Below are 24,196 nucleotides of genomic sequence, written 5' to 3'. Positions count from 1 at the left end.
GTATATTTTTTTTAAGAAACATCTATTCAAGTACTACTTGTTTTTTTTGTTGATGAGTTGTAGGAGTTCTTCATAGAGTCATTCTATTAACCTGTTATAAGATAAATGATTTGAAAATATTTTCTCCCATTCTTTAAGTTGCCTTTTAATTTGATTGTTTCCCCTCTGCATAGAAATTTGTTAGTTTGATTTAGTCCTATTTGTCTATTCTTGCTTTAATTGTCTGTATTTTTGGTATCATATAAAAATAATTGTTAAATTCAATGCCATGAAGCTTTCCCTCTGTTTTCTTCTAAAAGTTTTATAGTTTTAAGTCTTAGGTTTTGGCTTTTAATCCATTTGAGCTAATTTTTGTATCTAGTATAATATTAGGATTCAACTTTGTCTTTTTTAAGTTTTTAAATGTAGGGATGATGTCAGAGTAATGGTGGCATGAGAGATACTCCTGATCTCTCCCCTTGAAATTTCAACAAATTGAACAACCAAATGCAGCAAAGAAACTCCAATGGACTTGCAAATGTGCCTGAAAGATCCATGCACCAAATTGACTAAATATGTGATGGAGCAAAAAGAAGGGCAAAAGATAATATACATTCACAGTGGGCTTTAGAGAGGAGAGGAGACAAACCTGTAGTGATTGGGCTTTTTTTTCTCTGCTAGACCACAGGGAGGAGGGAAGCTTGGGCTCTCCGGATTTTGTCTAAGGGGTATGGAGAGGGAAACTCAAAGTGCCTGTATCTCCTGCTGGAGGAGTGATGTGATAGAAGGGCAGAGGGGTAGGTAAACCAAAGTGACTAGAGTGTGAAGTTATGGCTAGTGTTCCTGTGGTCTGCCTGCAGCCCACACTTTGCAGAGACAGAGAAAGCTAAAGTGCAGCCCCCTATCCTCCCAGAACCCGCCTCCCTCACCTTGAGGTATGGAGAGTGGTAGAGACAAACCCCACAGTTAGCTCTCCAGAGCCAATCTCCCCTGAAGAACAGAGATGTTCTACGTCTTGTCCACAGGTCTGTTGAGTCATGGGAAGGAGTGCCCGGAAGTAGAGATTGTCATTGCTAGAGCTGGAAAGCTGGAAAGCTGAGCTCTAAAGCCAAAACCATAAGGCCGAAGCTGTAAAGCCCTCAAAACATGCCCCACCCATCCACATGACTGTGCACTGTCTACTTCATTGCAACAAGCAACATCTCAGCAGAAGACAGCCCAGAAAATTCACAGAGCTAAAAGCTGTAATACAGTGACATATACTGGAAGAAACCTCTCAAAACAAAAATTTATTTTTCTTTTTTCCTTCTTTATCTTCTTATTTTTTCTTTTGAATTAAATTTCAATTTTTATATTTTATTCTTATTTTTATGGGTGTTTTGTTTGATTCTTTGGTTTTCTTTTAATCTTTTTTGTTTTTTTCTTTACTTGTTATAATTTAAAAACTTTTTATGTTCTTTATTGTATATTTTAATTTTTTCATTTTTTAGTTGCCTTTTTTTAGGGTTCTTAACAATACCACTCTCAATTAACATCAAGGAATAAGAAATCAAATACCATGACTATACAAGACAAATATAGTTCAGAAAGAAAGTGAAAAATCTCCAGAAAAAAAATCACCATCACGTGTAAACCTTGGAGTTAAATGACAGAGAATTCAAAATTGAGGTTATAAAAATACTCAATAATATGTGAGAAGATACTGATAGGCAACTTAATGAACTCAGAAAAAAAATGAATGAACAAAACAAACACCACAGCAAGGAGACTGAAACTTTAAAAACAGAAATGAAGAACTCAATACATGAATTGAAAATTGAGGTAGCAACTTTAAGTACTAGAAAGAGCCAGATAGAGAAAAGAATCAGTGACATAGAAGATAGGCAACTAGAGATGCTACAGACAGAAGAGGGGAGAGACTCAGAAATTTAAAAAACTGAGAGAGCTCTACAAGAATTGTCTGAGTCCATCAGAAAAAGCAACAAAATCAATAATGGGTATATCAGAAGAAGAAGAGAGGAAGAAGGAAATGGAGAACCTATTCAAACAAATAATAAATGAGAATTTACCAAGCCAATGGAAAGAGTTAGAGCCTTGAATCCAAGAAGCAAACAGAATGCTGAGTTACTGCAATCCAAACAGGTTAATACCAAGGCACATCATAATAAAATTTTAAAAAATCAATGACAAAGAAAAAATCCTCAGGGCAGCTAGGGAAAAGAAGACCATACCATATATGGGAAAGCCCACTAGGTTATCATCAGACTTCTTAGTGGAAACTCTAAAGCCAGAATAGAGTGGATCCAAACTTTCAATGTACTGAAAGAGAGGAAATACCAACTAAGAATACTATGTCCATCAAAATTACCCTTCAGATATAAAGGAGAAATAAAAACTTTTACAGACATACAGAAGCTGAGGGATTTTATCACCAGAAAACACACAGTGCAGGAAATATTTAAGGGGTTATTCAACCAGACAAAAAAGAACAAAACAAATCAAAACTACAAGTAAAAGCTCCAATACGGTTACAATAAATACAAGGATAATTTGTGACAACAATAACTTAAAAGGGGAGAGAATAAAGATCTGCAGTAGCAAAGGAGGATGTTGTGTAGAAGCATTTATAAGACAAAGAAGTGTTACCCATACGAACATTTTTCTCTTATTAACCTAATGATAAACACCCACAAAAAAAGCCACTACTGAAATACACAATTTAAAAAGAATAAACAGGAGAAATACATATGGAATACCACCAAACAAAACAACTGATGAAACAAAAAAGAGAAGAACTGAATAAGACACAGAGCTACCAGAAAACAAAACAAAATGGCTATAGGAAATCCTCAAGGGTCAATAAATACCTTAAATGTAAATGGACTGAACTCACCAATAATGAGGCACAGAGTAACAGATTAGATCGAAAAGCAAAATCCAACCATATTCTTCTTTCATGAGTCACATCTAAGCTGCAAGGGCAAAAGTAGATTCAAAGTGAAAGGTTGGAAAATGATTCTTCAAGCAAATAATATCCAAAGAAAAGCAGGTGTAGCCATACTCATATTTGACAATGTTGACTTCAAGACAACAAATGTAACTAGAGACAAAAATGGACATTTTATAATGATAGAGGGGACATTGTGTCAAGAAGACATAACACTTCTTAATATATATAAAACAAATCAGGGAGCACCAAAATATATAAGACATATACTAACTGATATAAAAATAGAAACAGATAAAAACACAATCATTCTTGGAGATTTCAACACACCCTTGATGGCTTTAGAAGATCAATAAAGAATTATTGGCCTTAAATGAAACTCTGGACCAAATAGACATAATAGTCATTAACAGGACATTTTATCCCAAAACGTCAGATTATATATTCTTCTCCAGTGTGCACAGAACATTCTCAAGAATAGACCAATATGTTGGGCCACAAAACGAACATCAACAAATTCAGGAAGATTTAAGTTATACCAGGCATATACTCTGATCATAAGGCTTTGAAATTAGAATTTAATTGTAAAAAGAAGGTAAAGACACCCACTAATGTGAAAATAAAACAACACACTTTTAAAAAATGACTAGGTCAAAGGAGAAATAAAAGCAGAGATCAAAAGATATATACAGACAAATGAAAGTGACAACATGACATATCAAAATTTCTGGGAGCAGTGAAAGCAATAATAAGAGGGAAGATTATATCCTTTCACTCTTATATCAAGAAACAAGAAAGATTCCAAGTAAACAAACTAAGATCACACCTTAAGAAATGAGAAAAAAAAGAACAAAGGCAACCTAAGGTCATCAAAAGAAAAGAAATAGTAAAAATTAGAGCAGAACTAAATGAAATGGAGAAGAAAACTATAGAAAAATTAATATAACAAAGAGCTGGTTCTTTGAAAAGTTCAATAAAATTGACAAACCACTGACTAGCCTCACTAAGGAAAAAAGAAGAAGGACTCTTATAAACAAAATCCAAAATGAAAGAGGAGACATTATAAATCTTCAGAGGATCATAATAGAACATTATGAAAGATTATATGCCACCACATTCAACAACCTACAAGAAAGAGATAAATTCCTAGAACTATACAATCTTCCCAGACTGAGTCACGAAGAAGTGGAAAACCTAAATAGACCTATAAGCAGGGAAGAAATAGAAACAACTATCAAAAACCCTCCCCCAAAATAAAAGTCCAGGACTAGATGAATTCTACCAAACATTCAAAGAAGATTTGGTACCCATCCTTCTCCAAGTCTTCTAAGAAATCAAAGAAGCAATACTCCCAACACATTTTATGAGGCCAATATAACCCTCATACCCAAACCTCGAAAGGACAACACACAAAAAAGAAAACTACAGACCAGTATCTGTAATAAATACAAATGCAAAAATCCTAAACAAAATACTAGCAAATCGAATACAACAACACATTAAAGAAATAATACATCACAACTAAGTGGGATTCATTTCAGAAGCACAGAAATGGTTCAACATATGGAAATTGATCAATGTAATATACTACATCAACGAGTAAAAACAATACAATTCTATCAATAGATGCAGAAAAGACATTTGATAGGATCCAATATCACTTTATATTTAAAACATTCCATAAAATCAAAATAGAAGGAAAGTATTACAACATAATAAAGGCCATATATGAAAAACCATCAACTAATATTATACTAAATGGTGAAAAAACAAAGGTTTTTCCTCTAAAATCAGGAAGGAGACAAGGCTGCCCACTTTCTTCATTCTTATTCAACATAGTTGTGAAAGTTTTAGCCAGAACAATCAAGCAAGAGAAAGAAATAAAAGACTTTTATATCAGAAAAGAAGAAGTAAAGGTACAACTTTTTGCAGATGACATGATTCTGTATATAGAAAATGCTTAACACTCCATCAAAAAACTATTAGAAATAATAAACCGATACAGTAAAGTCACAGAATAAAAAATCAATATACAAAAGTCTACCTCTTTTCTATATGCCGACAATGAAATTTTGGAAAATGAACCAAAAAAAAAGAAAAATGATTCCTTTTACAATTACAACAACAAAATAAAGTACCTAGAAATAAACTTAACAAAGGATGTGAAGAACCTATATACTGAGAACTACAAAATATTATTGAAAGAAATTGAAAAAGACACAATAAAATGTAAAAATATTTCATGTTCATGGATTGGAAGAATCGACATAATTAAAATGGCCATGTTACCCAAAGCAATATACAAATTAAATGCAATCCCTATCAAACTTACAATATTATTTTTTAAAATAAATAGAACAAAATTTACCAGATTTGTATGGAACAGAAAACTTCAAATTGCCAACGGTATCCTGAGGAAAAAGAATGAAGCGGGAGGTATCACACTACCTGACTTCAAATTATACTATACAGCCATGATAATCAAAACAGCAGGGTATTGGCAGAAAAACAGACATACGGACCAAATGGACAGAATCAATAGCCCAGAAATAAAACCACATATATATGGAAAAATCATCTTTGATAAAGGAGCCAAAAACACACAATGGAGAAAAAAAGACTCTTCAATAAATGCTGCTGGGAAAATTGGAAAACGACATGCAAAAGAATGAAACTTGACTACAATTTGTCCCCCTGCACAAAAATTAAATCAAAATGAATTAAAGACCTATATATAAGAGCTGAAACAATAAGTCATATAGAAGAAAGCACAAGTACTAAGCTCATGGACCTTAGCCATAGAGAACAATTTATAAATTTGACCCCAAAGGCAAGGGAAGTAAAGGCAAAAATAAACGAATGGGACTATATCAACCTAAAGAGCTCTGCACAGCAAAAGAAACTGACAACAAAACAAATAAGCAGCCAACTAAATTAGGGATGATATTTGCAAACAACAGCTTCAATAAGGGGTTAATATCCACATTATATAAAGAACTCACAAAGCTCAGCAATAAACAAACAAACAATCAAATTAAACACTGGGGGAGAGGACCTAAACAGACACTTCTCCCAAGAGGACATACAAATGGCCAACAGATATATGAAAAGATGCTCATACTTCACTACATGTTTGAAAAATATGAATCAAAACTACAATGAGGTAGCTCCTTACACCTGTTAGATTGGCTGTTATCAACAAGAAAGGTAATAAGAAGAGTTGGAGATACTGTGGAGATAAAGAAACCCTCATTCACTGTTGGTGGAAATGCAAATTAGTACAACCATTATGGAAGAAAGTATGGTAGTTCCTCAAAAAATTAAGACTAGAATTACCATATGACCCAGAAATCCCTCTACTGAGTCTACTCCCAAAACTCGAAAACATTGGTATGTAAAGACACATATACCACCATGTACTATAATTTCACACATAGGTGGGATATAAAACTGAGACTCATGGACATAGACAAAAGTGAAGTGGTTACGTGGGGGAGGGGATGTGAGTGAGGGGTGGGTGGAAGGATGTAAAGAGGGACAAATATCAGGTGAGGGAAAATAATTTGACTTTGGGTGATGGGTACACAACATAAACAACAGTTCAAATGCTATAGAGATGTTGACCTGAAACCTATGTACTGTTATTGATCAATGTCACTTTATTAAAGTTAATTTTCTAAATAAAATTTAAAAATTAAAAAAATTTTTTTAACTGTTGATTTTTTACTGTTCGGATTAAAATTAGTACTTTAAATTTAAGCTAAACAAATGTTAATAACATGTATTTTTATTCATCTGGTATCAGTTACTACTTTGAACATGCAATGTATTCATGCATTCTTAATAAAAAGCTAGTTTATAGTTTTCTTAAATTAAAAAAAAAAAAATTCTTGGCCGGAGTAACAAGATGGCGGCATCCGCGGAGTGACAGGGCGGGAGCTGGCGGCCGTGGCCGCAGCGGTCTCACCGCGCCCCATTTCCAGCCCGCGACGTCGCCGCGAGAGGGAGGCAGCGGTGGCCGCTCAGAATCAAGTGACCCAGCTTGGGAACCGCGAGAAACCCTCACAGACTGCGCAGCCTGGCAAAAAGAAACCTGACTTGAGCGGCTGTGATCAGGTTCTTCTTGGCGGATTCTGGGCCCTGTGACGCCAAAAGTCACCGTTTTCCGTTTCCTGCCGCCCTCCTCCACAGACTAGCTCAGGGGACGAGCCCAGAGGCCTCTGACCCCTGCTCAGAGGTGTCGGGGCTTGGCCCCAGCCACCGTCTCCGTCTCTCAGGATGGCGAGCAGCGGCGGCTCCAAGGCCGAATTCATTGTCGGAGGGAAATATAAACTGGTACGGAAGATTGGTTCTGGCTCCTTCGGGGACATTTATCTGGCGCTCAACATCACCAATGGAGAGGAAGTGGCAGTGAAGCTAGAATCTCAGAAGGCCAGGCATCCCCAGTTGCTGTACGAGAGCAAACTCTATAAGATTCTTCAGGGTGGGGTTGGCATCCCCCACATACGGTGGTATGGTCAAGAAAAAGACTACAATGTGCTAGTCATGGATCTTCTTGGACCCAGCCTTGAGGACCTCTTCAATTTCTGTTCAAGAAGGTTCACAATGAAAACTGTACTTATGTTAGCTGACCAGATGATCAGTAGAATTGAATATGTGCATACAAAGAATTTTATACACAGAGACATTAAGCCAGATAACTTCCTAATGGGTATTGGGCGTCACTGTAATAAGTTATTCCTTATTGATTTTGGTTTGGCCAAAAAGTACAGAGACAACAGGACAAGGCAACACATACCATACAGAGAAGATAAAAATCTCACTGGCACTGCCCGATATGCTAGCATCAACGCACATCTTGGTATTGAACAGAGTCGCCGAGATGACATGGAATCATTAGGATATGTTTTGATGTATTTTAATAGAACCAGTCTGCCATGGCAAGGACTAAAGGCTGCAACAAAGAAGCAGAAATATGAAAAGATTAGTGAAAAGAAGATGTCCACTCCTGTTGAAGTTTTATGTAAGGGGTTTCCTGCAGAATTTGCCATGTACTTAAACTATTGCCATGGGCTGCGCTTTGAGGAAGCCCCAGATTACATGTATCTGAGGCAGCTATTCCGCATCCTTTTCAGGACCCTGAACCACCAATTTGACTACACATTTGATTGGACAATGTTAAAGCAGAAAGCGGCACAGCAGGCAGCCTCTTCCAGTGGGCAGGGTCAGCAGGCCCAAATCCCCACAGGCAAGCAAACTGAAAAAACCAAGAGTAACATGAAAGGTTTCTAAGCGTGAATCAAGGAACAGAAGAAGCAGTGCAGATGACTGGAGCAGCATTTGTTTCTCCCCAAATCTAAAAATTTTAGTTCATATGTACACTAGCCAGTGGTTGTGGACAACCATTTACTTGGTGTAAAGAACTTAATTTCAGTATAAACTGGCTCTGGGCAGCATTGGTGATGCTGTGTCCCGAGTTGTAGCTGCTGTAATTGTGAATATTAACTGAGATAGTGAAACATGGTGTCCAGTTTTCTATTGCATTTTTTCAAGTGAAAAATTTCACTGAATGGTTGACACACAAATTGGTGGAGAAATCGTGCATATGCCAGTTTTTTGTTAAAAAAATCTTTTACTTTGAACTCGACTGCTTTGAGATCTCATTTCAGAAGAACGGCATGCACAGTCTTCAGCCACAGTTGTGACAGTTGTCAATGCTCACAATTGTGCATTCTTAGGGTTTATCCATCCCTGGGGTTTGCAAGTTGTTCACTTAAAACATTCTTAAAATGATTGGCTTCTTGTCTGCAAGCCAGCTGATATGGTAGCAACCAAAGATTCCAGTGTTTGAGCATATGAGAGACTGCCTGCTTACCTGTGCTAGAAATAACAGCATCTAAAGTGAAGAGTTTAAGAAAAACTTAGTGACTACTAGATTATCCTTAGGACTCTGCATTAACTATAATGTTCTTGGTATTAAAAAAAAAACATTTGTCACAGAAGTTTAGTTAACATCTTAAAACTGAACATGTATGTATGTTGCTTAGATAAATGTAATCACTGTCAACATCTATATGATCTGAGATTTTGTTTTTATTTTGAAATGGGAGCTATTTTGTTTACAAGTTCATTAAAAACTAAAAACTGAAAAAAAATTCTTTTTGGTGAGAGGAAGGAAGATAGTGATTCAGACTCCCACATGCACCCCAGCTGGGATCCTCCTGGCAATCCGGTCTTGGGCGGAAGCTTGAGTGCTTAGCTATTTTTAGCGCCTGAGGCTGTTGCACTCTAAAGGAGCTGTCCTCAGCACCTGGAGCCATGCTTGAACCAATTGAGCCAGTGTCTGCAGGAGGGAAAGACTGAGAGAAAGGGGAGTGGTGTGTGTGTGTGTGTGTGTGTGTGTGTGTGTGTGTGTGTGTGTGTGTGTGAGAAACAGTCGCTGCTTCTTTGTGCCCTGTCTGGGAATTGTACCCGGGTGGTCCATATGCAGGGCTGTAGTTCTATCCACTGAGCCAACAGCCAGGGCCAATTTTCTTAAATTTTGATATCCTCAACAGCCTCTCTATTAAAATTTCCCTAAAGACTAATCAGAGTAACAGAAAATTTACAAACAATGACAACAAAAACGAGTTTTATTCTAGTAATTTTGATTCCATAACTTTACGGATGGCTTAAGAATCTACATTTTACAAACTTCTTCTTCTGCTACCAATCATCAGCCAGATTTAAGCATCAGTGTACTTTCAATAATAATTTCTAGTGCCTTCTTGAATATTTTAAGACTTTTACTTGGAACAAGTAAAATAAAAACAACAAAAGAAAGTTTAACAAACTCTGTTGTTCATCTATTGAGTTTATTGGCACTATTGCATATATTGTGTTGGTGTTATTACAATACCATGAGCAATATACTGTGAAGATCTTTTTAGTTCATTACTAAGGAAGTTTTATCTAGATAAAGTGTCAGTACACAAACAAAAAGTCTGAAAAAAAATTTTTTAATGTAAAAATGTGTTTCTTCACAATCCTTGAGAAATTCCCATTCCTTTGAAAAAATTGCGTAGGAACAAAATGCCAAAAATATTACAATAGTAGCTAGACCAAACCAAAAATATACATCTAATGTACACAAACTTTAAAAAGCGTAACACAGGCAGTGTGAATATAGATCACCTTTAAAATATTTCTCATGACATACCTACAACTTAAATTATGTTGACAGACATAAATTATAACATTACCTAACATGTTTACATATTTAAAGTGTCATATTTATTTCTATGAGATAAAAAAAGAGATGAAACTATAGATGTGTATGCCTAGCAGTTCAAATGTTGAAAGGATCACATGATTTTTCTTTAAGTGCAGCAAGAACTTTAAGTTACTATTTATGTCTGGACCTTCCATATTTTTGAGAACATGCATTATCACTATTGCAAGAAAAAGAACAAAAAAAAAAGCATTAAGGAAAAACTCAAAAGAGTTTGCTTACTGGAATTATATCACTCATCAGCAAAATCAAGATAAGCAATTAGGCCCATAGACACAGACAACAGTACAGGGATTACAGAAGAAAGAGGCAGGTGGGGAGAGGTAGAAGAGAGGAAAGGAGGGAAGATGGTGATGGGAGAATAAATGATGACAGAAGCAGATGACTTGGGGCAGTGAACACACAATACAATATACAGATGACGTGTTATAGAACTGCACACCTGAAACTGTGTAATCATATAATTTTATTAATCAGTGCCATCCCAATGAATTCCATGAAAAAGATAAGCAATTGATACCTCAACTTTAGAGAAGAGTTCATTGTATATCACAAGACTACTGTAGCTTTCTGGTATATTTTAAATCAGGATATGTGAGACCTGCAGCTTTATTTTCTTTCTCTATGTAAGAAATATTTAAGAATCTAAGTATGTGTCTTATCCAGCCTCTATCTCTTCCTGTCTCCCAACTGGATGTCAATGCCATGTAGCTTGGAAGCTCATGTTGAAGGTAGCGGAGCTGCTGCAACCCTGAGTCCAGAATGACTGCACAGAGCACAGTGCCCAATCCAGTCCACCCTGCTCCCACCTGGACCTGCATTGAATGATTATATAATCAAGAAATGAGCTTCTGCATTGTTCATCCACTGAAACTTGGAGATTTGTATGTCCCAGATGTTGGCCAACCTTACGTAATTCTGTACATATAAAGAAGTAATGAGAGTGGGAGCGCAGGGGATGTAGCTTGGAGCTGGCTTGCCTCAGGTGCTTTGCATCAAGTTGCCTTTATGACTGTGAGGTTACCACGATCAGGAAAAGGAGCTTCCATCCCCTGCATGATAACGCATGCACTGGTAAACATCCGAACTGATGGCTCCTCTAAACTGGTTTTATAGCCAGAGCTAGCAAATAAAATTGAAAGTATTTTTGATTTTTCTTTCACCTTTGTGGAAAGAAAGTGCTAATGTTCAGACTTTTCATTTCACCTAGCATTTTTATGCACATGACTCTCTTTTATCTTCTGCACAGCCCTGAGTGGCGATGAAATCTTATTGATTTTGGGCTCAGAGAGGTTTAGTGAGTTGCCCAAGGCCACATAACAACAGATCCAAACTCAGTTTTTCTGAATTCCAGGCATGTGGTACCCTGTGTGTATCTATAAAGTCTCTGTTTCTCTAAGAAAAAAGCAATTTGGAGAACCCCATCCCCGCCAGTTTCTCCCTTGCAGAGATGAAAGGAAGGCTGGAGGCATTCTTGGCTTGGCCACACTGATCAGTGGCAGTCTTTCATCAGGTCAGAGCCTCAGTCCCTGCTATCACATGTGAAAGGAAAAGTTCACTTTTGTGTGTGTGTGTGTGTGTGTGTGTGTATTTTTTTTAAGTGAGAAGCAAGGAGGCAGAGAGACAGATACCTGCATGCACCAACCGGGGTCCACCCGGCATGCCCACCAGGGGGCGATGCTCTGCTCATCTGGGGCTGTTGCTCCATTGCAACCAAGCCATTTTAGCACCTGGGGCGAGGCCCTGGTGCCATCCTCAGCACCCGGAGCCAACTTGCTCCAGTGGAGTCTTAGCTGCAGGAGGGGACTAGAGAGATAGAGAGAAAGGAGAGGGGGAAGGATGGAGAAGCATATGGTCACTTCTTTTGTGTGCCCTGACCGGGAATCAAACCCCGGACATCCACACACTGGGCTGACACTCTACCACTAAGCCAACTGGCCAGGGCCAAAAGTTCACTTCTTAATTCTCCACAACTCAAATCAGACTCATAACTGTCATCTTGATAGGATTCTGGGATCTTCAGACTTAATCATAACCTGGACCCTCTCCCTCTCTATGTCAGCCAGGCGGCTATGGGCTGTATGAGAAAAGAGGGCCAGGATCTTTCACCTCCAGCCCATTCTGATTGCCACTGGAGCCCTCACAGGGCAAGCTTTCATGTCAGGTGGCTCTGCTTTGCTGCCATGTTTAATATGGTTTTACCTCCTTAAATGTACCTTTAAGACCACTGAGATCTTGCTATCTTGGTTGGATGCTCCCTAAAAGGGTGTAGGCCTCTGTTCTCCCCTGCCAGCATTGTTTCTGGAGTAAAATGTCTTTTTATTTTCTATGGTTACCCTGAAAAGCTCAGTGCATCATCACTTCGATGAGTTGAGGATTTTTCTATAGAAGGGAAAAGCCATTGTCGTCCTGCATTTTGGGATTTTGCAGAAGTCCTGGAAGCAAGGATTGCTAAGGAGTGGGGATCTTCCCTGGAATAGGAGTATATAGATTAAGCACAGTCAAATGGACTTAATACAAAACTTGATTCAGGCCAGGTTGTTCATATTGAATTGGAGACTCGTTCATTTAACAAATAGTGAACACCTTCCTTTTGCCAGGCTATGCCCCAGACAGTGGAGATATGATGTTAGACATGGAACTTATAGTCTAGTAAGATAACTTCTGATAATGATCGGTGCTATGCAGGGTCAAAAACAAGATAATAAAGAGGGAGTGAGGGATGGTGGAACAGAGGGGTGTCTTTGAAGGGACAATGTTTGAGCTGAGACCTGAATTACGAAAGCTTCATGGTGACCATGACACCATGCCAGGCAGAGGTCTTTGGGTGGCCACACGGGTACTAAGGCCCTAAGGCTATGGAAAGCAATCTGGATTTTATTCCAGTATGTGATTAGCTTTGGAAGTTTTAAGAAAAATGGACTAAAGACTAGACTTGGAGCATCAACTTCCCATATCATTTTCTACCTCTCAAGAATTTAGGATTTAACTGGAGAGGCAAAACGTATGCACAATTACACTACAGCTCGGTTGACCTTAGAGTTTTTGATGAGAGCTCTCTTTCCTATCATAGTTAAGTCTCACACCAACCTTATAAACTGAACAGGACAGCTAAGGAAACTGTAAATTATTTATACAAGTCAGTCCTTGATTCTGGTCCTATTCTTCCTACATGACTGACTGCCTTGAATACTCCTATTGATTTGTCAGGGAGCAGATCCTGGCTGGCCCCTGCCCCAGGTTGACCTATTCACAAGTCCTCTCCCAGGATGCCTCTCTACCTCGCATATACTTTTTATTACTGCATGGTTTTGAACATATTTGATGTCATGAGTTCTTATAATAATGAACTTTTTGTGGTTAGAGACTGTGCTTTTGCCTTTTCTTGTGCCCTAAATGAACAAAATGGGCATTCAAACCTGTGTGTTGAATGAGTAAATGTCAGCTATATGGCACTGACTTGCAAAAGGCAAGCTAGATGGGCATGGACTGGCAAGGTGGAAGAAATTCTCATGGACAAAGGGTCTTGGATTTTCCCCTGAAGATGAGAAGAGAACATTCTAGACAGGAGGCCCAGGTGAGCAGAGGCACTTCCTGGCTTCTGTACTTACTGAGCATGGCATACATTAACAGGGCAGGTGAAGGTCAGTGGAGAAAAAGGGTGCCCTAGGGGACAATTCATGCTCAGGAGCAGGAGTGATATGGCTAGAGATTGAGCTGAACCCACCCACATGGTAGCGGGCTACAAATGCTGGGCTCTGGAACGAGAATTTATTGGGTAGACTGTGAGGGGATCCAATGAGGGTTTCTGAGTTGGGATAATTATATGATGAAGCTGGTATTTTAAAAAACTCGGAGCTGACCCTTGAGGACTTCAAGAACAAGAGAGGCCAGCATGTGTCAAAAAAGCTAGGAGGGATTTTTCACAAATTGGGCTTCAGGTAATAAGTTCTTGGGGAAGGTGGTGGGAATGGAGGTGAAGGCACAGAGAGGTGACAGAGCATTAGGTGGGCTCCCATGCCAAAGTGAGCTTTCACTGCTACTAAGGAAGTTGGTATGATTTACCTGTGAATTCAGATGCTGGATGTTTTGAAGGTTGAGAGCAATATCATACATGAAATATCTGAATGATGTGTATTGAGCCAGTGGCATCTCTTGTCTATCACTTGGAGTGGAAGTCTAAACACTTCTACTGCATCTTGGTATTGGAGTTGCCAGGGAAAACACAACATAGCCAACACAACATGGGTGGGCTAACATTTTACTCCCATAGAGAGGAGACAGAAAACTCAGCTTCATCCCCTATGGCCAGTGGATTCCTCCCGGAGTCATTGGCCTGCACATATCTCTCTTGCACTGCAGCAGAAGCACTCCATCCCCTCCCTGGAGGAGTGGGTTGGCCAGGTGCCATATAAGACACATTAGCAGAACAAAGGGGCACACATTGGGCATAAACAGGGAAAGATGTTTCCATATAAGGTGATTAGTCCAGCACAGGGTGTGAGGGCTCCTTAATTCTTGGTAAGGAAGTGCTCTAGGCCCCAGAAAGGCAGCATGCATGAGACTGCCTTTCCCAACAAAGTGAGCATCAATATATACCTGTGGATGGGTTGCTATAGTGGATAAAAGCATGGACTTTGAAGTCAGACTTGGGATCCAGTCTAGGGACAAGAACAGGAGCTGTGTCTGCTTTTTTATTATATTTCTCCAAGGGGACCTGCCCCAGGGCCTGGTATATGGTTGATGGTGCATAAGTAAACGACTCTGGCTACATGGTCTACTAGCTTTGTGCCTTTGGGGAAATTACTTAATCTCAGTTGTCATCTTTAAAATAGGGAGAATAATAGTAGCTAACTAATAAGTTTTTGGTGAGAATTAAATAAGTTAATAAATGTAAAGCCTTACTTAGCAAAGTGCCTTGTACACAGTAAGCATAATCAATGTTAGCAGCTTTATTACTATTACCGTTATTTTATTAAACAGAACAAGCTTTGTGAGTTATGGAAAGAGAAAAGGAGCCAGCTAAATCAATTTTACTAAGACAAGCTTAGTCCCCATTGAAATAGAGTATTTTGAACATCTTAACAACCAATAAATCACTGAGTCTTGCATGTCTTCCTGTTCTGAAAACATTTTGGGATTCAAATGGACACTCAGTTTTATATTACGTAGTCAGATTTATAAAGGGTCATTTTGGTTTTTCACACTGTTGATAACTTCCCAACCACAAATAATGGATTTTTATGACATATTTTGGCAGCAACTTGACATGTTTTTGTTAGCTAATTCAAGTACTCATCACTCTTTCCTGGGCATGTTGAAAGCTTTCAGCATCATAATTACCTACTCATTTCTATCACTGGTGCTTCAACAGTCAGCCATCATGGTAACTACTTCCAGGGAATCTTGAAAAGAGAGAACACATTGTCCTAAGTCCTCTGGGAGTTTTGTGAAAACATGAAATAAACACATGGGAAACCCGAAGTATGACATTTTATTGACAGCCATCTTAAGGAAATATGTGAAACATGGCAATTTGATATTATAAAATTATCTAGAAAATTCAAAGGAAATAAGTCTTCACAGGTAACATATATTACATTTTTGGTTTTGACATATGACTTGCTCTGAACTACACACAGGATGTACTTATTATGTATTTATAATGCGCTTATTATGCATTGATCTTTCTTTGCAGTATTCCTTAACAAGGGGACTTATTGGGAATATGTTAATGAACTATATCTATATAAATATACCAGAATGAAAGTTTATTAATAAATATATTATAACAAAGAACTTAACAAGTCAAAAGTGCCTTTCATGGTCATTGAATATGACAGAATGATTTGTGAACAAAAGACTGGATCGAGTGTAATTTTCTAGTCTTTCCAACCATTACTGATAGTGAATCTGATCAACTTCATTCCATCTAGGTCAGGGGTAGCCAACCTTTTTATACCTACCGCCCACTTTTGTATATCTATTAGTAGTAAAATTTTCTAACCACCCACCAGTTCCACAGTAATGGTGATTTATAAAGTAGGGAAGTAACTTTACTTTATAAAATTTATAAAACAGAGTTACAGCAAGTCAAAGCATATAATAATAATTACTTACCAAGTACTTTATGTCAGATTTTCACTAAGTTTGGCAGAATAAATCTTTATAAAACAACTTACTATAGTTAAATCTATCTTTTTATTTATACTTTGGTTGCTCTGCTACCACCCTCCATGAAAGCTGGAACACCCACTAGTGGGCAGTAGGGACCAGGTTGACTACAGCTGATCTAGATGCCATCATCAACTGAATGAGCTAGTTGTGAATCAGAATCAGACAGAAAAGGGTTTATGCCTTGGCTCTACCACACAACTGTTGTGGCCTTGAGCAATTATCTCATCTCCTTAAGACTTTTTCTCTCCTGGAATGTGGGGATAATGGTACCTATGTTGTCGGTTTGTTATGAGGATAAATGAGATCAAGTTTGTAAAAAAAGCTAATCACAGAGAGCATATCATAGTAAATGCTCAGAAAAACGAAGCAAGTATTATTTGATTTTTATTACTAGAGACAGAGAAGTACATCATCATTCCCAATATATAAGTGTGAGTAGATCAAAGTATACAGGAGAGTCTGTGAAGTAAGGATTTGTGAAGGTTTTTACCACTAATATAACCAGAACCTAAGTGTTTAAGACTGGTCATGGGATATTATGGAAAAGTCCCAGGGAGTTTTACTGTTCACATTTTTCATCCTGCCAGAATGATTGCTATTATAGAGTCTATGTTGATCTCAACAAAAAAGAAACTTACTAAAAGTGTAAAATGTTGGCTAATCAAATAGCTATTGAATGAATGCTTTGACTGCCAAAATATACGATGCCAAACCAATGGTTTGGCAACCTTTTATATTTAATTGACCGATTTTTGTGGGTTAAATTGACTCTCATTATATAGATGTAGCCATCAGCCTGGGTATATATTTATATAAGAAATGTGTATTTAAATTACAGTAGAGAGACAAATAAGAAATTTCAGCAAAATGATAGTTATTAAGTTCACATTAACAGTTTATCAAATAACAGAAAGGGCATAGCTATTGGGGAGGGGAAGAGAAGGTAATGCTTAATAAAATATTTGAATCAGTCTATTGGTTATATAGATTTTTGAATCTTATAATCTATCTATTCATCAATTGCTGTTACTGTGACAAATGAGTAAAAATGTTAATTTATTGGTAAGACCTATGTTTAAGATTTTCTTGGACCAAAAAAGCAAACAAGTGTTGGATAATTTCTGTTTATTTTATTCAGGGTTTCATGGTTTTTTTATTACCTTTATTCCATATAGAAAAGAATGTGAAATGATTTTTGGAAATATAGCCGACTTAGACCTGTGTACAAAAATAAATTACTGCTTAAGGGGCCAGAAGACAAGGTGATATTATGTGTTTAATTTGCTCAGTTATGAAAGAAACTCCAGGGTATTGGTTTATGAAAAACAGTGGTTATTCTGAGAGAAAATGGAGCCAAATTGGGTGGATTTTAAACACTTTCTGATGTGTTTAGTATTGGATGTAACCTCCAGGTTGGAGTGGGGGGGGGGCAGGAGGCTCTGTTCCATTGTTCACTCTGTCCACTTTGGGGAAATGCTCCTGCCTCCGAGTCTGTTCTGAACCTGGGCATTTCTCTAGATTGCTTTCTTGGAAATGGCAATGGAAAATGGGAGCAATAATAGGTTTTAAGGGGCTTGGCGGTGAATCATGCCATTTTATAAATTCATCTCCTTACACTTTATTTCCTTGCTGTGAGATAATTTAGACAAATGTCAGCAAGGGAAAAAGAAAGTGATTGGTGATTCCACCTTCCCCAATAAAGCAAATTCCTAATTTTCTTTCTTTTATCTTTTGCCATTCTTTTGTGCTCCTCTTTGGCCTTGTCAAAACATATCGTTCAGTTAGAGACTAAAAATATTTTCCCATCGATTGGGGTTATTGATTTTTTTTAATCTGTACTTTGGCTTGAAGAGCGCGGGTGAAGGGTGAAAGTTCACCAGCTTAGTCTGCCGTTTTATCTGGACAGCAGAAGAATGTATTGGCAGCAGATTTGATTTACCTTCTTGGGCAGTTGTAGACACTTCAGCCACTGAAGACGACCCTCTAGCATGTCCTGCTCCTGTCTTATTTTTTTGTGCCCAGGAATTCTTGAAAGATTCACCTTCATATTGATTTTCTCTCTCTTTTCCAAGGTAGAGTTTCTTTTTTTTTCTCATTTTTGGATCTGAAATTAGGCTTTTCAGAGGTTTCATGATGCTTTCTGGACTCCTGGTAAATAAACCAGATGGCACGCATCTGCTGGGGTATTTGGCTTAAGTCTCAGATCACGTCCATCCACGATGTCACAGCAGGATCTTATGTGACTGAATCAAGTTTGCTGAGATCTTCCTGTCTCCCCCTTACAGCTGGTCAGACACAAATGCTCTCCCTAATGTGAATCCAAGTATGGCACCTAAACCTTCCTAATGAGCACCAGGAACATGGAAGTTGGCCCATAGCCATTGTCAGAGAGACAAGAGTGTCGTGGCTGAAGGTATGGCTTCTTTCTTGATTAGAACCCCAGTTTTAGCACTTGCAAGCTGGGTGAGCCTAGGCAAATTCCCTGATCTTTTGGTATTTTAGTTTTCTCATCTATAAAATGGGGATAAAAATTGTACTTATGTCATCAAATGGTGGTAGGGTCACATGAATAAATACATATAAAAGTTCTAGAACAGGGCTTGGTACACTGGAAGTTCTCAGTTAATGTCGGCTACTGCTATGATTATAGACTAGGAAGCTGAAACTGGGGTGGGGGTAATTTTAAAAAAAAAAAAAAAAAAAACAAGAACAAAAACAGACAAGTTTACACAGAGGAGGAAAGAGAGAAAGAGAGAACTGACTTAGTATCAGGGATTTTGGGTCCGGTGCCACAGCTGGCCTCTTGATTGCTGCCACAGTTCTGACCACATGGCTTTGGCTATTAAGTTGGTTCCTTCTGGCATTGCGTGTGGGGCTCTAGGGTGAAACCTTAGGTTGCTGAGCAGTGTGGCTGCTGGAATTACTGTGCTCTGGGACAATCTGTCTGGATTTTCAGCCTTTGTCTTTGTGGAGCTGGGGCACTTCACCATCACTGTGGACTCAGCCCCACCAGACCCTAAAACCATTATTAACCTTAAAACCCAGAGGATAAGCCTTCCTCAGGGAGGAGGGCAGTAGATCTAGAACTTCAGTGTCTATAGAATCTCCTAGAGAGAACCCGATTCATGAGTGCTGGGCCTGTTTTTAACAAGCATCTCGGGTGAGTCGGACACAGGTGGTCAGTCTATACTTAGAGAAACGTTGAGACAGTAGAAAGAGCTTGAGCTATGGATGTGGACAGGCTTGGGTTATGTTTATGTGGTCAAGTCATTTAATTCCTCTAAGCCTGAACTGTAAAATGGACCAGTGCACTAATAATATATCAGAAGTGTTTAGCAGAGAGCCTTACATCTAAGATGTACTTCATAAATGCTAACGCTCCCATCTTCCTCCCTGATTCTATTTGCTGTCTTGGACTCCAGAGAATTTAACACTCCGTTGGAATTAATTTGTCTTAATTTCTCCTTCTTCACTCACGCCTATTGTTGATTTCCTGTCTGAACTGCACCTGCTCTTACTATCCCCTTGTAAACACTTTCCTGTTTAGATAAGGTTGACCTTACTCCTGCAAGCCTTTCTCTTTCTTTTAGTTATCTGTCCTTAATGACAGGCTGGTGGCATTCTGACATCTGGGCTGGGCCTGTGTGCAGCTTTGTGGGCTAGAGTTCCCCTTGCCTTTCCTTGGCTAGCAGGACTTGAGGTCTAGTAATGCTGAAGGCCATAACTTGCCTTTGTCTGCAAAATAGCTAATGCATATCTTTCCTCAGTCCCTATTTGATTCCCAATGTTGGCATTTCTTGCCTGCTCTCTCTGCTTCTCAATAACACAGCCATGTGCTCCCATGATCTGACCAAGAGAAGACAAATTGGCGATGACCACCCTGATTTAACAGATAGATCAGCCTGTAATGAACCAATGGCATTTTCTGTTTTTACCCTTACTATCTAAACCTGGCTAGATAGTCAAGGCTGTGTTTTATGTCAAAGTGAGGGCATCAAATTAAACTGATGTCAAAAGAGTTGACCTGCTTGGTCTCTTCACTCTACATGTGATCAATTGAGAGTGTAGGGAAATGCCATGTTATATGTTTAGTAAATTCAGTCCAAATGGTAGTTTTCTGCAAATATAACCTTTAACATTAATCGACCTAAAGACCTATTGGCTAAAGAAAGGTAAGAAAAATGCTGGTCTTATAAGCAGATACTCTTCTGGGATTGCCACTAACATTTCAGCTAGGGGGAAAAAAATGAAAGACACAAAACAAAGGCTTGTAGGAATAAGGTCAATATCACTGAAACAGGAATAAACTGTCAATGAAATAGAGAAATACTAGAAATACTAGAAAAATATCCTGGAAATACGTTTACTATAAGGCATGGAAAAGGGATATGCTCTTACTTTATATTAGCAACAGAGATAATGATCTCAATAGGTCATTTGATTAAGAGACTAGCCTTAATCTAGGAAGATTTCATCTCAAGATTCTTAACTAATTATAGTTTCAAGATCCTATTTCTTAATAAGTTCACATTCAGCTATTTTGGGTAGATATGTATTTTTGGGGGGTACTATTCAACCCATTATTGTATATATAGCACCAGGAAACTTGATACAGCTCCAATATATAATAAAAATCCAGAATCTGGGTAGTATGAGTTCACCTTTTCCTATCTCTGTGCCATTCTACTGCGAGAGTTTTAGGAGCAGAGACTCATGAAGAGGGGCTTGCCTGGCAGGTGTTCAGTAAGTAATTTCTGAAAGAGTAAACTAGGGATGGTAGGTGAGAATGAAGAGAAGGTCCTCGAGAATGAAGCCATTCTAAGAAGTACCCATTTCCCACCTCTTCCATGACCATTTTAATGTGCTATGCACAGCCAAAATATAAGCCTACTTTTGTGGCTGAGTGGGACATTTGAATCACAAATATTTAATCCACTACAAAAACAATTTCCCTGTTGGAGGAAGATAAAGACAGAATTGCATGTAGTGTGTTGGCATTCTGAGAACAGGGCACATACGATATACTTCAGTGAAAACATGCAGTAAAACAGTATTGACATGTTTGCAGGGATGTGCTAAGTCATTGAGCAGGAAGAGAACCAGTACAATTGGCCAAACCCATAATAGATTTATTTGACTGGCAGTAGTTGGGAAGGATGCTTAAAATAAATAAATTCATTTACTAGCTTTTTAACCCTTTAAAAACAGGACACATCACTCATTTCGAGTGGTTTAAGGCTATAGTCACAAAATGACAAACAGACACATAGAGACAGGAGCAGTCAGTCCATTTGGGTATGGACTATCTTACTAGTTCCTGAAAATTGACCTATTTTATTGCATCCTTTTTACAACCAATTCCAGGTGGCTGAATTGAGTATATTTTTCATTCTGACTTGTTGACTTCTGGCCCATTAAGGCAGCCAATCCAATTAGGCAGGTTTTCTCTTGCTTTGGCTCCTGACAGAGCATCTGATTGGCTCACAGTTCTTGCTAAGTGACAGGCCTTCCACAACTGGGAATTATCCTTCTTAAAGGGATCTTATCTTTGGTTCTCTCTTTAAAATGCCTGTGTTTTTTTTCTGGTTGTGCTTAGGTTTGGGTCTTAGGGTGTTTCTATTTCAAGTACTTGAGTTTGGAAGCTTGAGGTTAGAACCTAGGCTGAGTGATGAGTCAGCTGGGTTGCTAGGGTGCACATTTTGACACAATTCTTGAATTACCTACTGTGACAGGCTGAATAATGCCTCCCTCCAAAATAAATCTATGTCCTAATCTCTGGAACATGTGAGTGTTACCTTCAATGGCAAAAATAAAATAAAATACAATAAAATAAAATAAAATAAAAAATATAATAAAAGGACTCTGAAGCTGTGATTAACCTAAGGATCCTGAGATAGGGAGGTTATCCTGGATCATCCAGGTGGACCCTAAGTGCAGTGACATGTGTCCTCATAAGAGGAAGATTAGATAAAAACACACACAAAAAGAAAGCCATGTAAATGAAGCAGAGGGAAGAATCAGAGAAAGAAGAGGCTCAGCCTCTGGCTTTGAAGATGGAGAAAGAGGTCATGAGCCAAGGACGCAGATCTAGAAGCTGGAAAAGGCAAGAAAATAGATTATTTTCTAGAGTCTCTGGAGAGAGAGTAACCCTGGACTCATCTTGGTCTGGGCCTTCATATGACTGATTTTGGGATTTTGGCTTCCAGAACTGTGAGAGAATAATTCTGTGGTATTAATTTTGAGCTAATTTATTAAAACAGCCATAGAAAACTTTTACATCAGATGAGACCTTCCCTGCCAAAATTAATTCCCTGGTTCCAAGTCATGGACTTGGCAGGTTGTTTGACACCAACCATGCTGTTTTTCATGTATTTGTCTATACTTGTGTTTTCAAGAATAATTTTGAATATGATTTTTGACCATTAACTTTCATTTGAGCTATTTTCTGAAAATATTTGATGAGATTTACTGAACTAAAATGGGAGACTTTATAAATTTTCCATGTAGCAATTCAGGTTCCTTGGTTTATTAAGACTTTTTATATCAAGATTATCAAACCCTGAGGTGACTTATTCATCTTCATTTTCATTTAGCTATATGGACACTCAGCACATCACTTATCTGCTCCTTCTTGAAATTCTCTACTTCTTTAGAACTTTATTCTTTGTGTTAGAGTTCTACAGAGAAACAGAACCAATAAGATATCTATCTATCTATCTATCTATCTATCTATCTATCTATCTATCTATCATCTATCTATCTATCTATCTATCTATCTATCTATCTATCTATCTATCTACTTACCTATTTCTGTCTGTTCCATCTCCACCCCTAATGTGACATCGAGCAGGTAAACATAGCCCTATTAAAATTAAACATCTCAAAATTGTAACAAATATCCTACCATTTAGGTGTCCATCATTCTCAATGGTGTCACCATTGTTCCAGGCACCCAGGCCTAAAATCATAAAGTCATCATTGAATTCATCTATTTTCATCCTTTTTCATAGAAAACAAAACAACCCCTCTTTAGAAGTTTTTACACCCCTCCCCCCATGTTCCCTTCCTCCTTTCCTCCCTATTCCTCCTGCCTACATGATAATCCCTGCCCACAGCTGGTGGCTCTTGCTGCTGCTCCTGATCAGATTTTATTTAATAAGCCCTTCCTCCATGCTAGGTGCTGCACTAAGCACTTTACATGTATTATCTCATTCATTTGTTTTCCTAAGTACTTTAAAACAGGTATTATTTCACATATTTTACAACTCAGAAAAAGGTGTAGAAGGATTAAGTGATCAGTACAAGGTTTCCCAGATGGTAGGCAGCAGAATGAGAATTAAAAGCCAGGCGTATCTCAGTCCACAGAATGAGTTCTTAAAAACCCTTCTACAGTGCCGCTTTGGACTTTCTAAAATTTATTCCGACTCATGTTTCCACCTGGAAGCATTCCCAGTCCCAATCACTGACAGTACAGTCTGGATACCTGACATTTGTCAGTTTCTTTACCAGCTCCAAAACTTTCAGTGGTTCCCTATTGCACAGAGAAATTAATTCCGGTCCAGGCTTTCTTATAGATGTGCCTCCTCAACCCTTTCTGTTCCACTGCTGACCTCCATTGAGCGCAGCTTTTTGTACATGCTTCAGTCCCTTTGTCCATACTCTTCCTTGCATTGAGGGTCGTTGTCCCTGCCTATGTCAGCTGATACATTTCAGGGCATCCTTCTATAGCCAGCTCATATGTTTTTAACCTGGAGAACAACCTAGAACCTCCACACTTTCATTTTCTCACTCATAGAACTAAACCTTTGTTCCATAACTTTGGT

General features: G+C 38.3%; 1 long non-coding RNA gene and 1 pseudogene across 1 annotated transcript in view; both read left to right on the top strand.

Annotated features, from left to right (window-relative positions):
• Nucleotides 1–24,196, top strand: part of LOC136377263 (uncharacterized) — a 105,345-nt gene that overhangs the window by 11,321 nt on the left and 69,828 nt on the right. The window lies entirely within an intron of this gene.
• On the top strand, nt 7,037–9,040 carry LOC136376765 (casein kinase I pseudogene; annotated as a pseudogene).

Source organism: Saccopteryx leptura, chromosome 6 (genome assembly GCF_036850995.1).
Source record: "Saccopteryx leptura isolate mSacLep1 chromosome 6, mSacLep1_pri_phased_curated, whole genome shotgun sequence".
Taxonomy (NCBI): domain Eukaryota; kingdom Metazoa; phylum Chordata; class Mammalia; order Chiroptera; family Emballonuridae; genus Saccopteryx; species Saccopteryx leptura.
The sequence above is the reverse complement of the archived record's forward strand: the minus strand, read 5'-3'. Positions and strand labels throughout refer to the sequence as shown.